The sequence below is a fragment of the Adiantum capillus-veneris genome, chromosome 27 (assembly GCF_014529385.1).
Source record: "Adiantum capillus-veneris isolate H3 chromosome 27, ASM1452938v2, whole genome shotgun sequence".
Classification (NCBI taxonomy): domain Eukaryota; kingdom Viridiplantae; phylum Streptophyta; class Polypodiopsida; order Polypodiales; family Pteridaceae; genus Adiantum; species Adiantum capillus-veneris.
This window is the reverse complement of record NC_140957.1, coordinates 8,848,094-8,860,395: the sequence shown is the minus strand read 5'-3', so window position 1 is coordinate 8,860,395 and position 12,302 is coordinate 8,848,094. Positions and strand designations below refer to the sequence as shown.

General features: G+C 41.9%; 1 pseudogene; it reads left to right on the top strand.

Moving 5' to 3' along the window:
- Positions 1-1,845: 1,845 nt before the first annotated feature.
- On the top strand, positions 1,846-9,487 carry LOC147421479 (uncharacterized; annotated as a pseudogene).
- Positions 9,488-12,302: the final 2,815 nt, after the last annotated feature.

The following is a 12,302-nucleotide window of genomic DNA, read 5'->3' as shown; positions in this document are numbered from 1 at the left end:
CACACAATTCTTGCTTTCAAGATAGTGTGTACAAAACTTCTTTTTAATTTGGAAATTTTGTACATTAAAGTAAGAATGACCGGTGCATTCATAGTTTTTGGATATATCAATAACTTAAAATTACAAAGTAAGTGTCAATGGTATTCATCTTCAATGTTGAGTAGCAATCACCTTAAGTGTATTCAAGAAAGGATTAAAGTCTCACCTACATCCATATATACAAAACAATCAAGCGATTGGTTTTGAGTACGTTGTAAAAAGTGTGTTAGTCTATCTCAAACTTAAAAACACCTAGATTAAACACTATCTTTAATAGTAAATATATTTTGTGATCTAAAGTGTTAGATATTTAGAGTGTATTCACAATTTATTATCCTAGATAACTCAAGAAACTTAAATTATCCTTGTGTCTATGTATGTGTGTGTGTGTGCGCTATGGAATGTGTGGCCCAGTCATCAGCCAGGATGAACTCGACACTAAAGGCCACGTGGTCTTTAATGACCCCGGGCGGGGATCGACGGCACAGAATACCTGGATCGGAGCTCGAGGAGATCCAATGTTGAAAAAAATACACTCCTGGCTGCCCCATACAGGGCTCAAACCCTCATTTGAGCCGTGGATGGTGGAAGGTGCATAGCCTGAGCAGTATGCTCGCGCGCGATTGATGCTAGTTAGGACGAACGAGATGTAAACAAGGTCATCTGTAGTAGACGAGGGCACTGCTTTTAATAATAATAAATATATATTTTAATAATAATTATAATTACATATTATTATACAATACATATTTTTGTATAAAATATATACATTAATATTTATTATTATAATAAATAATATTAAAATTTATAATATGTTGAAAAATTAAGTTTTAATATTGAAAACAATTTGTAAGTCTCAAGTGTGTGTGTGTGTGTGTGTGTGTTGTGTGTGTGGTGTGTGTGAGAGAGAGAGAGAGAGAGAGAGAGAGAAGAGAGGAGAAGAGAGAGAGAGAGAGAGAGAGAGAGAGAAAGTCAAAAGGTATGGGAAGCAATAAAGATATCATGCGAGTAAAAGAGAGACTTGCACACAAGAAAAGATAAAGACCTATTATTAAGAGCATCGAAAAGACAAGAGAAGAGGCTAGAATCGCAAGCACTGATTGGTTTGTTAGCCGGCCCTCGTCCCCCCATGGAGACCTTGAGACAGTGGATGCGTCCCAACTAGCTCCCCTTGGATATTACCATAGATAATATCCAGTGTCTACCAAAAAATCACTTCCTCTTCACCTTCAAGGAAGCCGATATGGCTTTCCAAGCCTTGTCATATGGCTCTTGGATCATTGGTAATTCAACATTATGTCTTTTCAAATGGCATAAGAACTTTTCCCCTGAAAAGTATGCAATGCAAAATTATCCTGTCTGGTTTGAATTTCCAGACCTCCCACTGGAATACAGAGAACACTTGAAGATCATTGGTAATAAACTCCCCTATTGAAATGGACCTCAACTCCCCCATGCCTAAGGCCATAGATATCTTTCTAGACAACGAGGAAGGCTTCGAGAAAAAAAATAGTTTACAAATATCTCCCCTCTGCTTGTTTTCATTGTGGTCACAAAGGTCATTTTGTTAGGGATTTCCCTCTTAGAGCTCCCCGCCCCCCTTGTGCTCCTACTAGTAACCAAACCCCTCCTGTGAATTCAAATGCAACAGTCCCTACAACTAACATTGCACATCGGGTTCATAAGGAAAAGAACCTTCAATCTTAGTCTAAGAGTCTTGAACCCATCTCTAAGGGAGACAACATTAGGCCCAAAAAACCTTCGGGTAACAGATTTGTTGTTCTCTCTTCCCTCCCAGACTGGGAAATGTCTGAAGTAGAAGACTCCCAGATGGAAGAATCTGACAATGAGTCTTCTACACCCTTGAAGGACCAGGTTAACAAGCTTGACGAACATACCCTCAAACATGCTACCCCTTACCTCAACAGAGCTCCCTCCTCCTCACATGGAGACATGCCTATTCCTATGGACTCTTCTAAGGAAAACAAGCAAACCCATGAAAGTGTGTCAACTACCTCCAACCATACTCCAAAGGGTAATGCTAAAACCAAACCTTGTTGTCATACATGAAGATTACATCGTGGAACATTAAAGGTCTCTCCTCTATGCTCAAAGTCAAACAAGTGAGACAATGGGTAGCTGATCACCCCTTTGACCTTCTTGCCCTATAAGAAATCAAAATCAATGGAGAAGAACTCCTCTCTCACTTAATAGAAATTTCCTCTAAGCACTACTGGGTTTTCTCTAACCACAAGAGAGGAGCAGGAGGGGCAGCTCTAGGTATCCCCACCCAATGGGACCCTAACAAACTTGAGCTTCAAACGGGTGACCACTATTGCTCTTTCATTGCCCCTGCCCCTCTAGGATGTAGGGTTTTTTGTGTCTATGCAGCAGGCTCACTAGTTGACCGCACAGCTCTTTGGGAATCCCTCATCAGGTTCTCTAGCCCCTCTATCCTCATTGGTGACTTTAATATGGTGGAAGATTTAGAAGGCAGATTCACAGGCCTAGGACAAGTGATCTCTGGCAAGGAGAAAAGGATGTGGGAAACCTTGAAAGACTCTTAGAATGTGATTGATGTTGGCAATCTAGGAGAGTTTACTTGGCAGAACTACTCTAGAGGATCTCTGGAGAGGAAAGCCAAACTTGGCAGAATGTATGTTTCAGCAAATGTAGCTGACTCCTTCAATAGACTGAAAGCCTTTTCCTCTATCTCCTTGTGTGCCTCTGACCACTACCCCCTCATAGGGACCCTAGATGATAAGTGCAACAAGGTAAGAAATCAGTGGTTCCACACTAATTCCTCACTTTTCAATCTCCCAGCTATCCATCAAGCAGTTAAGAAAATTTGTGTTCAGGAGTTCAACACTCTAACTCCCTCAACCTTATGGACTAGAGCTGTGAAACAAACCCAACACTGCCTGATTGATTTTAGAAAAAGGGTAATTGAGATTCGTAGGGAGAGAAAAGCCAACAGATACAAGCTCCTAGCCACTTTGGAATATCACTCCTCTCATGACAACCAAGATTTCTATTTTTAGGCCTCCCTAACATTCCAAATCTCTTGTGCACTATCCCTTGAGCTTCGCTGAAGCTATTGGAGCATAATGACACCAAAAATGACCGAAACCCTAAACCTGCAAAAAACATAGCAGGCTGTATTTTCCTGTTTCGGCTCCGTTTTGCATGCCAATCACTTGTGTGAGTAGCCTGCAGGCTTCCGCACGTGTAGGGTTACTTGCCCCTTGAATCTCTCGAGATTTCATGCGAGGAATCTCAGGAAAACAACGTTTTCCTCGCGAGTACCTGCTTGGAATTGCAATTAGCAATTTCGGTACCCGTTCAAGGGACTCTTGCCTCAGCCATAGAGCATGAAATGTCATAATAATCAATATCTAATTCTCCTAAATGATTTCTTATATTAAACTGATAATTTAATGTGGGGAAGTGCCAGGGGAGAAAAAGCTAGAATATTTGTTAAGCTAGCAGACCGGCCATAGTAGGGATCCAAAGGAGGGAAAATAGGGATCCAAAGGGGGGGCCATCTGCAAAAGAGCCATGTGTAACAATGGGCTAAAAAGACCCTAAGGTTCAGCCCATTAAGACTTCCAAAATGCTAAGGTTCCAAAATTCAAAGGTTGTGTCCAAAGGTCAAACCTAGAGGAAATTGGATGCTTTGTGTGTGACTAAAAAGTCTTGGCATATCCCTACATGGGAGGGGGCGAGCCTTGAGAGTAGGGGATGAGAGAGAAAGCCACACACACACAACACACACACACACACGCAGGCTCCCTTTACACAAAGGGAATGAGGGACACATGTCAGCTCCCTACGCCAGATGCCCACAAGGTGTGCCCAGTTTCTATTGGGTGACCCTTGAAGTGGACCAATGAGAATTAAGCTAGAGTAAATCTAGTTTAATTAATTTAAAAAAACATTTAATAAAAGAAACCAATGAGAATTAAGTCTCCTGGAAGACTATTGGGCAGTCTCACAAGGGGTCCAATGAGCATTCAGGAGCCCAATGGCTTGCCTGATTCCTATTGCCAAGAGTCAAAGGGGTCCAATGAGAGTTTAGTTAAATTATTTAATTACCTAAAGCTCTCACAAAAGGGAAAGGGGGACACATGTCAGAAGGCTATCACTTATGCTGCTTAATAATCATTGGTTGACTTGGGAGAGTCCAATGAGGGCTCAGCAAGAGCAAATAGCAAGAGGGCTCGCCCAAGAGAGAGAGAGGGGGCTGATTTTTGCAAGGAATTATCACACACACACACACTCACACACAGTCTATGTGTGAAGCAAAGAAGACTATCTCTTCCCAAGCTTTAATGGAAGCTCATCACCTACTCCAAGCTTGTGAGATAGAAGCCTACATCAACACACTCTTGGCTTGTGGATGCAAATCCAACCAAGAGCCAAGCTTCAATGCATGCTCATCTCCTCTACCAAGCTAATTACTAAGCTAAAGCTATGCTAATATGAGTGATTATGTGAGGAGATGTACATCTTCTCGTAAGATACTCATTCTTCCTCTCAATCTACTCTCATACCCTGTAGCTCTCACCATCTTCGAAGGTGTGTGAGGTCTTGGGTCTGAGAACGGGGATAATTCAAGTTGTGTTTGCTAAGTTTTTTGCTTAGTGCATGAAGCTTTCATCTTCATTGCACTAGCTAGTCTTGAAGGAACACAAAGAATTGTATTGTACAATGTCTCTCTTGATGGGAGAAAACCATAATACAAAGCCTTTTGGAGGGGGACTGGCTCCATGCAAATCCGGTCCTCAATTGTTGTCATTAGCTTAATTTCTCTCTCTTTTGAAAGTATTGTCCATGCTATCTAACTAGGTGTTATGCTTTTTGTTGCTCTCTCCACCCAAGCACTCTTGTAATTCTCATTAGGAATCTATTGTAATGAAATGCCCACTATGTTCATGCTCATTTCCGCTACACACAAGTTATTAGGCCATTAAATGTTACATGAAACCACACAACTGTACATTCATATGACAAGCCCACGAGAGGGGCATCACATGTGAGATGGGAGAGAGAAGAGAGAGAGAAGAGAGAGAGAGAGAGGAAGAGAGAGAGAGAGAGAGAGAGAGAGAGAGAGGAAACGCTGGAACTCGAGGGAAGATAAACCACAAACAGGTAAAGCTGTATACACAAGACATGCTGGTACATGACCCCCAGGCCACCCATATATATGGTGCCTAGAGGGAGGTCGCGTCGTGACTGCAGACCAGAATCCAATGCTAAATTTGCTAATAATATATATATATATATATATATATATAGAGAGAGAGAGAGAGAGAGAGAGAGATTCACGCAAGTTGGCTGCTCTATTAATTCAAGTCAAATGCAGTCTTTTGTGCGTCTCAATTGTACTCTGGCGTATGTGGCAATAGAGAGAGAGAGAGAGAGAGAGAGAGAGAGAGAGAGAGAGAGAGGAGAGAGAGAGAGAGAGAGTGCAGTGTGCAGTGTGTGACAATGAAAGAAAGAGAAAGAAAGAATGATGTATGAAGTTTTAATGTCCACTAGAGGCCGGAATCGGCCCATGACAAAACAGATGTAACATAGGTGTGTCCTCCGACCATCATTGTGTGTGTGTGTGTGTGTGTGTGTAGTGGCCGTGCGGACAAGTGTGGGCACCATCTGGACCATGTAACAAGAGGACAAAATGGCATGCAAGTGGGTGGCCACCCGGGACACAACTAGCCATTCAAGAAAGGATGAGCAAGCAACCGAGGATGAACTCTAACACCCCCTCTCAACACTGGATGCTGAAGAAAAGAGGGTGCGAAGTAGTGAGGCCAAGATCTGCTGAGAAGCAGCTCTTGTGAAGATGTCTGCCACATTGTCCGCCCTAGGACAGTAAACCAGTCTGATGTCACCCACCAAAATCCGCTCCCAAACATAGTGATATTGAACCTCAATGTGCTTGGTCCGTTTATGGAACACTGGATTCTTGGCAATGGCAATGCAACTCTGATTGTTGCACGAAAGAAGTGTTGTAGCTGTTGTGGGAACCGAGCTCCCCCAAGAGTCTCTGTAACCAAATGCCTTCACACGCAGCGTAGCAAGCTGTGCGGTACTCCACCTCTATAGAAGAGAGCGCAACGGTGGGTTGCCTCTTGCTGCTCCAAGAAATAGGTCCCGAGCTGAGTGTGAAAACTACTCTTGTCGTAGAACACCGGGTGTCGGGATTACTAGCCTAGTCCGAATCGCACCAACCACGCAAGGTGAAACCGCGAGAACGACGATAGAAGATCCCCAGATCCACTGTGTCGGAGACATACCGCACTGTGCGAAGGGCACATTTCCAATGCCGCTGTCGAGGCTTGGAGGAAAAGGAACTGAGTGTGAAATTGCATAACAAATGTCTGGGCGTGAATAGGTGAGCCACACTAAACAACCACAACATTGTGATACTGTGTCTGGTCAAAACCCATGATGAAGGATCATGCAGAGAGGCTCTCCCCGGGTTCTAATGGAGTGCCAATAGGTTTGCACTGTCCCATTCTGTGTCGGTCCAAAATGTCCTTGGCGTACTTCCATTGAGAGAAAAGATGCCGTGAGAGGTCTGATATATCTCAAAACCAAGGAAGAAGTGTAGCAATCCAAGTTCCGTTATCTCAAAAGTCGTCTCTAGAGCCTTCATGATGGAACGGATCGTGTCCGTACAAGAACCTGTGAAAAGTAAGTCGTCCACATATATGATAACAATAGCAATCAAACTGCCCTGGGAAGCAACGTAGCAGTTGGTATCCCAAAAATACGCTTCAATCCGAGAGATATAAGAACTCATCAATCCTCTGATACCAGAACCGTGTGAAGCTTGCTGCAGGCCATAGAGCGCCTTGTATGGTAGACAAACCCAGTCCCTTGTAGCCGGCTTTCGCAAAGCTCGGCGGTTTGCTCAACATATACCTCCGATGTAAGAGTGCCATTAAGGAATGCACCCTTGACATCCTCAATTTTTAATGGCTTTATGTCAAGCCCGATTTGCTTATTTGGGTAAAGTACGAGTAGTCAAATAATCAAGGCGTCCAAAAATAAAATAAAAATTCCATAAAGAAAACCAACAAAAATAGTTAGTTATCTGTCACAGCCTTGTGACAGGGGACCCTAAGAGGGTGGTGTCTTCTCTCTCTCTCTCTCTCTCTCTCTCTCCCTCTCTCCCTAAAGGAAAGAAGGAACCAATCTCATAATACATCTACATAATGGTTGTGTTTGTGCGAATCATAGATCTTGGTGTGGTCTCTTTTCCACTGCACCTAACAGGAAGACAGGCTGCATGCATATTTTTAGTGCTGATCAGCCTTCCACTACATGAGATTCTCATTGGGATATATTGGTGAGAGATTTACATTCTTTAGCTTTCTGAACAACAAATATTCGTTGTTTTATAGAGCAACTTTTGTAGGCTGATATCAGTGAGGGCAAGATAGTTGATGCACGAATGATTCTAATTTAAACTGTATCGTTGTGAAGGGTCCCTCCATTGATACATCTAGAGGGCTTGCCTATGGAAAGCCAATAGATGCAACTGATGCAGCAGATCTTGTGACCATGGATGCAATTGAACGCTCAATAAAGCAACATACAGACCGCCTCTTGGATGTATTTCATTCTGTTAATGAGAGGCTCTTTCAGCTTGAAACAACGGTACAAGGGCTACATCAGACTATTGCAGGGCTCCAATCTATTGAAGGGGAAAAACAGGACCAAAGCAATAGCAGGTTAACGAAGCTGGAGTTAGTGCTTGAAGAGGTATGCTTTTGGCTTTGAGATATATGGATGGTGCTATGAATGCATGCTTTGATCTGAAACTTTGTTGGGCGACGTCAGTGTGAATTTTATTTATCAGGTTCGCAGAGGAGTGCAGTTTCTGCATGAGAAGCAGAGTATGGAAGGGGTTAACTCCCATATGGCCAACCTACGTGTGGATGGGCAAAAGCCGCAGTAGGTGGCTTGCCACAAACCCTGCAGAAGGGTGGCAGCAACCAAAAACTGCCAAAGAGGAGGCTCCTCAGGTAGCATTTTCAGAGTCTCCCCCACAGCTACCACAGCACATGCCCTCACAATATCCTGCCCCAACACAAGCCCACTATCCTCCTCCACCTCCACTTCCTCAAATTCAAGCCTATACTACTCAGAGCATGGTGCCATTGCCATCCACTACGAATGCCCCCCCTGCTGCTAATCAGCAACCTTACCCTCCTGCTGTGCAACATATTCCTCCACAATAGCCGAGTTCACAAACACCACAACCTCATCAGCATTCATTGCATGTTCCAGCTTTTCATTCTCAGCCAGCACCACAGCTCCCACCGCCAAGCTCGTACAATGTGCCAATTGAAGCAACTACATATAGCCATATGCAGCCCCAACACCATCTTCCTCCAACACTTGCACCTCCCAGCAGTACATACTTGCCTGAGCCTCCACACTATACAGGGGGAATGCATGCAGGGGGCCACGACAGCCGCCACTGCCTCAGGAAGGGCTCCATTCATCCCAGCAACAACAACCCTGTTGGTTCTCAACTTATGTATGATCCTGTTGCTGGAAGAATGGCACCTACAGCAACCAGTATGGCTCCGTCTTATGCCCTCCGCCGCCGATGCCTAAGCCTGCACCGTCTATATATGAAACATCAGGTGGTGGTGGTGGTGGATATAGTACTTCACCATATCGGGCAGCTCAGCCTATGCCCTCTGCTCCAAGTGGAGGAGGATCTGGCTATCCACGATTACCAACGGCACAACCAATTCAGCATGGGTTACCGGCTGCCAATCCAGTATCAAGTGGGCCATCCACTCGCTCTTCATTAGATGATGTGGTTGAAAGGGTTCACCATATGGGTTTTCCAAGGGAGCAGGTCAGAGGTGTAGTGCGGCAGCTGACAGACCACGGCCAGTCTGTGAGTTGAATGTGGTGCTGGATAAGCTTATGAATGGAGGGGATTCTTCTCAACCTGCTAGAGGTTGGTTCAACAGAGGCTGATTTGATGGGTAACTTTCTATGTACAGGTACTTCTCGGATTTGTGGATCTTTCAGTGCTAGAGGACATGAAGTCTATTCATGGCAACTTTGCACTTGTAAGCTTACACGGTACAGGAAATAAATAGGATGGCGTCTCAATTGTGGTGTGTGAAGTGCCTTGTGAGTACTTTGTTTTGGTGCTGAAATTGAGGACTTGATCTGCATAAATAAACTACATTGTAGCTCTATTGTTGTGATTATGGTTGAGTTTGGTGAAGGTTTTAATTTGGCTTTAGGGCCTTCACTGCTCAGGCCACTGTACTTTAAAGCACTCTAAAAAATGTCCAAAATCAAAATTTTAAAATAAAACATGGGAAAATTACCAAAATACCCCTCTAATTTGAGAAAATTCCCAAAATACCCTTGTATCTATTTTGGTTGGAATGTTCAAGATTTTCTAATCTTCATTCGTTTTTGACAATTGAGATCCGTTTTTGAGTGCTTAGCATGTAATTTGTCACCAGTTACCATCGCAAAAAAGGCAATTATGTCTAAAAATAATGAAGCAATTCATCTCCAAAGCCTACGTAAACAACTCAAATTGTAGTTTTAGCATCTTGTATGATAGACAATCACTCTTCTTGTGAAGACCTACAAAAAAATTTATTTTTCGAGAAATTTAGTCTCACAACAAGGGTATTTTTGGGAATTTATGACAAAATATCGGGGGCATTTTGGAAATTTTTGAAATTTGAGGGGTATTTTGGGAATTTCCTCAAATTAGAGGTATTTTGATAATTTCCCCATAAAACATTGATAGTTTATTCAAAAAATATCAATTTGATATCATCTAATTTGTCTTTTGATGAGGAATCTGATGCACTCTTCATATATCAAATTTGACATGATATGCAAAATCCCCCCCAAAATTATGATTTTTTTCTTAGGTGTCTTTATATTGGCCCCTTGCCCTATTCTTGCAATGAAGGCACTCTTTGACTTTGTAACAATACTTTCATAGCTATTTGGACTTTCCATAGTGCGCACATAGTTTTCTCCTTGTATCGGTGATTACAAAAGTTTTGGTAAGCTGTTGACTTGTCCTAAAAGAACTACTTCTTGTCCTCTTGGAGAGAATTAATTACAACTTCAAAACTTGGCATGTGTTCCTTAACCTTTATCGTGGTGAAGGAACCTATACCAACCCATTATCCATATTGGAGAAGATGTAGTGATGCCCCTCGATAGAGCACACGACCAAGCAAAGTCGATGTGAGTAGCCTTCAAGAGCCCCTTATCAAATAAATAATAGTTCTTGTTCAATATAGGGCATTGAACATAGAGCCACTTACAGCAAGTGTCACACTATACAACTATCAAAACAAAGTCTCTTTTGTGTCTCCAAGCCTTAATTGGAAGGCTATTGATAAGCCTTATGTACAAGGCCGGAACCAACTATTAACAAGCTTATAGGTCCAATTTAATTTTGCAACAACTAACAAAAGTATTCAACAAAAGACTTCTATCATTAAGGCTGTGACGATGGTATGAGTAAATCAAAATGAATGGATAGGAGGAGTAAGATTTTTTGGAGGGATAAGGGTAATTTAGGGTTATTGGATATGAGGATAAGGAAAGCTAACTAACAAAGCCCTTGGGGATGAATTTATATGGAGGCCCTAATAACTACATATGATGCTCAATTACTAAAGCTAAAACTAAAGCTAATGCCCAATGACATTTGTTTTTAGTGAGCACCACAACTAATTTTTGAGTTAAGTGGGCATAGTGAGGCTAATAATTAGGAAGATTAGATAGGGAGGGGGGATAAATGGCAGGATTACTTAAAGATAAACCAACATTCTATCCTTGTAAAGTACCATGAGATTGACACATGACGATGTAGATAATAAGCTAGACAGTTACATAGCTCTTATGCACAGGCTAGGAGAGGTGAAGTGTGATCTCATATAGGCATGTGCAAAGGCTAGTGAGCCTCCAAGTCACTACCACAATGGTGGGTGTAAGGGACGCTCACATGGTCCAAAGAAAATAATGATGTGTTAGAGCATCTCTACGTAAAGTTCCTTTCATGGCCATGAATAAATTTGTATGCTATTTCCCAAAGATCGAGAGTAAACTCCAATATTAACAAAGAAATATGTGCTTGTTTTTTAATTAGAGTAAACTCCAATATTAACAAAGAAATATGTGCATGTTTTTTAATTCCCAAAATGTTATACAACTATGCCTCTTTCCATTGTTGCTTTTGCACAATGAAGCTTAAACAAGGTTTAGATAAATGTTATTTGAGGGATCCCAAAATGCAAGATGTGTGTTCATTAACTGAGTGGATGAGGATCCAAGGGTCCTGTTGTATCACACCTAAAACTCACTTTAAGCACCTAAAAATCAATCTAGACAAGATATACCTCACAATCCTTGGGGGCCACGACTAGGGACCTAGTATATCTCTCAATCCACAACCCAATATTATGTTCAATAAGTTCCTGCCCGTGGATTTTCCATATCTATCTTGTAGGCTAAGGCAAATAAGGACATCTTCCACCTATCATCAGAAAGAAGTGGACCTTAATTTAATGTTTTATGCACATACAAAAAAAATTGACAATATTTTGCATGCATTTGAGCAGTAAGGAAGAGATCTTGTTGACCTCCAAATCAAACTTGACTAGGTTAGTGTGTGCTTGATATCCAAAGACCCAAAAGTGTGAAAACTTCACTTTGCTACATATTCAATTTATGCATACATCTAGTCAAAACAAGCATATACCCACGATTGCATAATCTTCAGGGACGTCAAAACTAAATAGCAGTGCCTTCATGTTATTTATGAGACACAAAGCCCTACCTCCATCACAATGCTTAAACATGATCCCCAAATAATGATTCAAGAAAACAAATGTGACATCTCAAAATCCAAATTCAGATTAGCCTTGACATCACTAATATGAGTCTCAGCAGGACAAGTAACATAACATATCATCAACAAGAGTACAATGATCATAAGTACATACTCTTTGTGTATTACATGCAAAGTATTCCCAATTACAATATCTTGAAAGCCATGTGCAAAATGAGCATGTATCTTCTCGTACAAAACACAAGGAGTTTGCTTCAAAATTGTACAATACCCGATTCAATGTGCACACCAAGTTCTTCTACCCTTTTGAATAAAACCAGAAGGTTGTGTTACATACATCTTAGCAAGATGTTTGTATCGTAGCATTACAAAGATATCTTGGTAGTAGAGG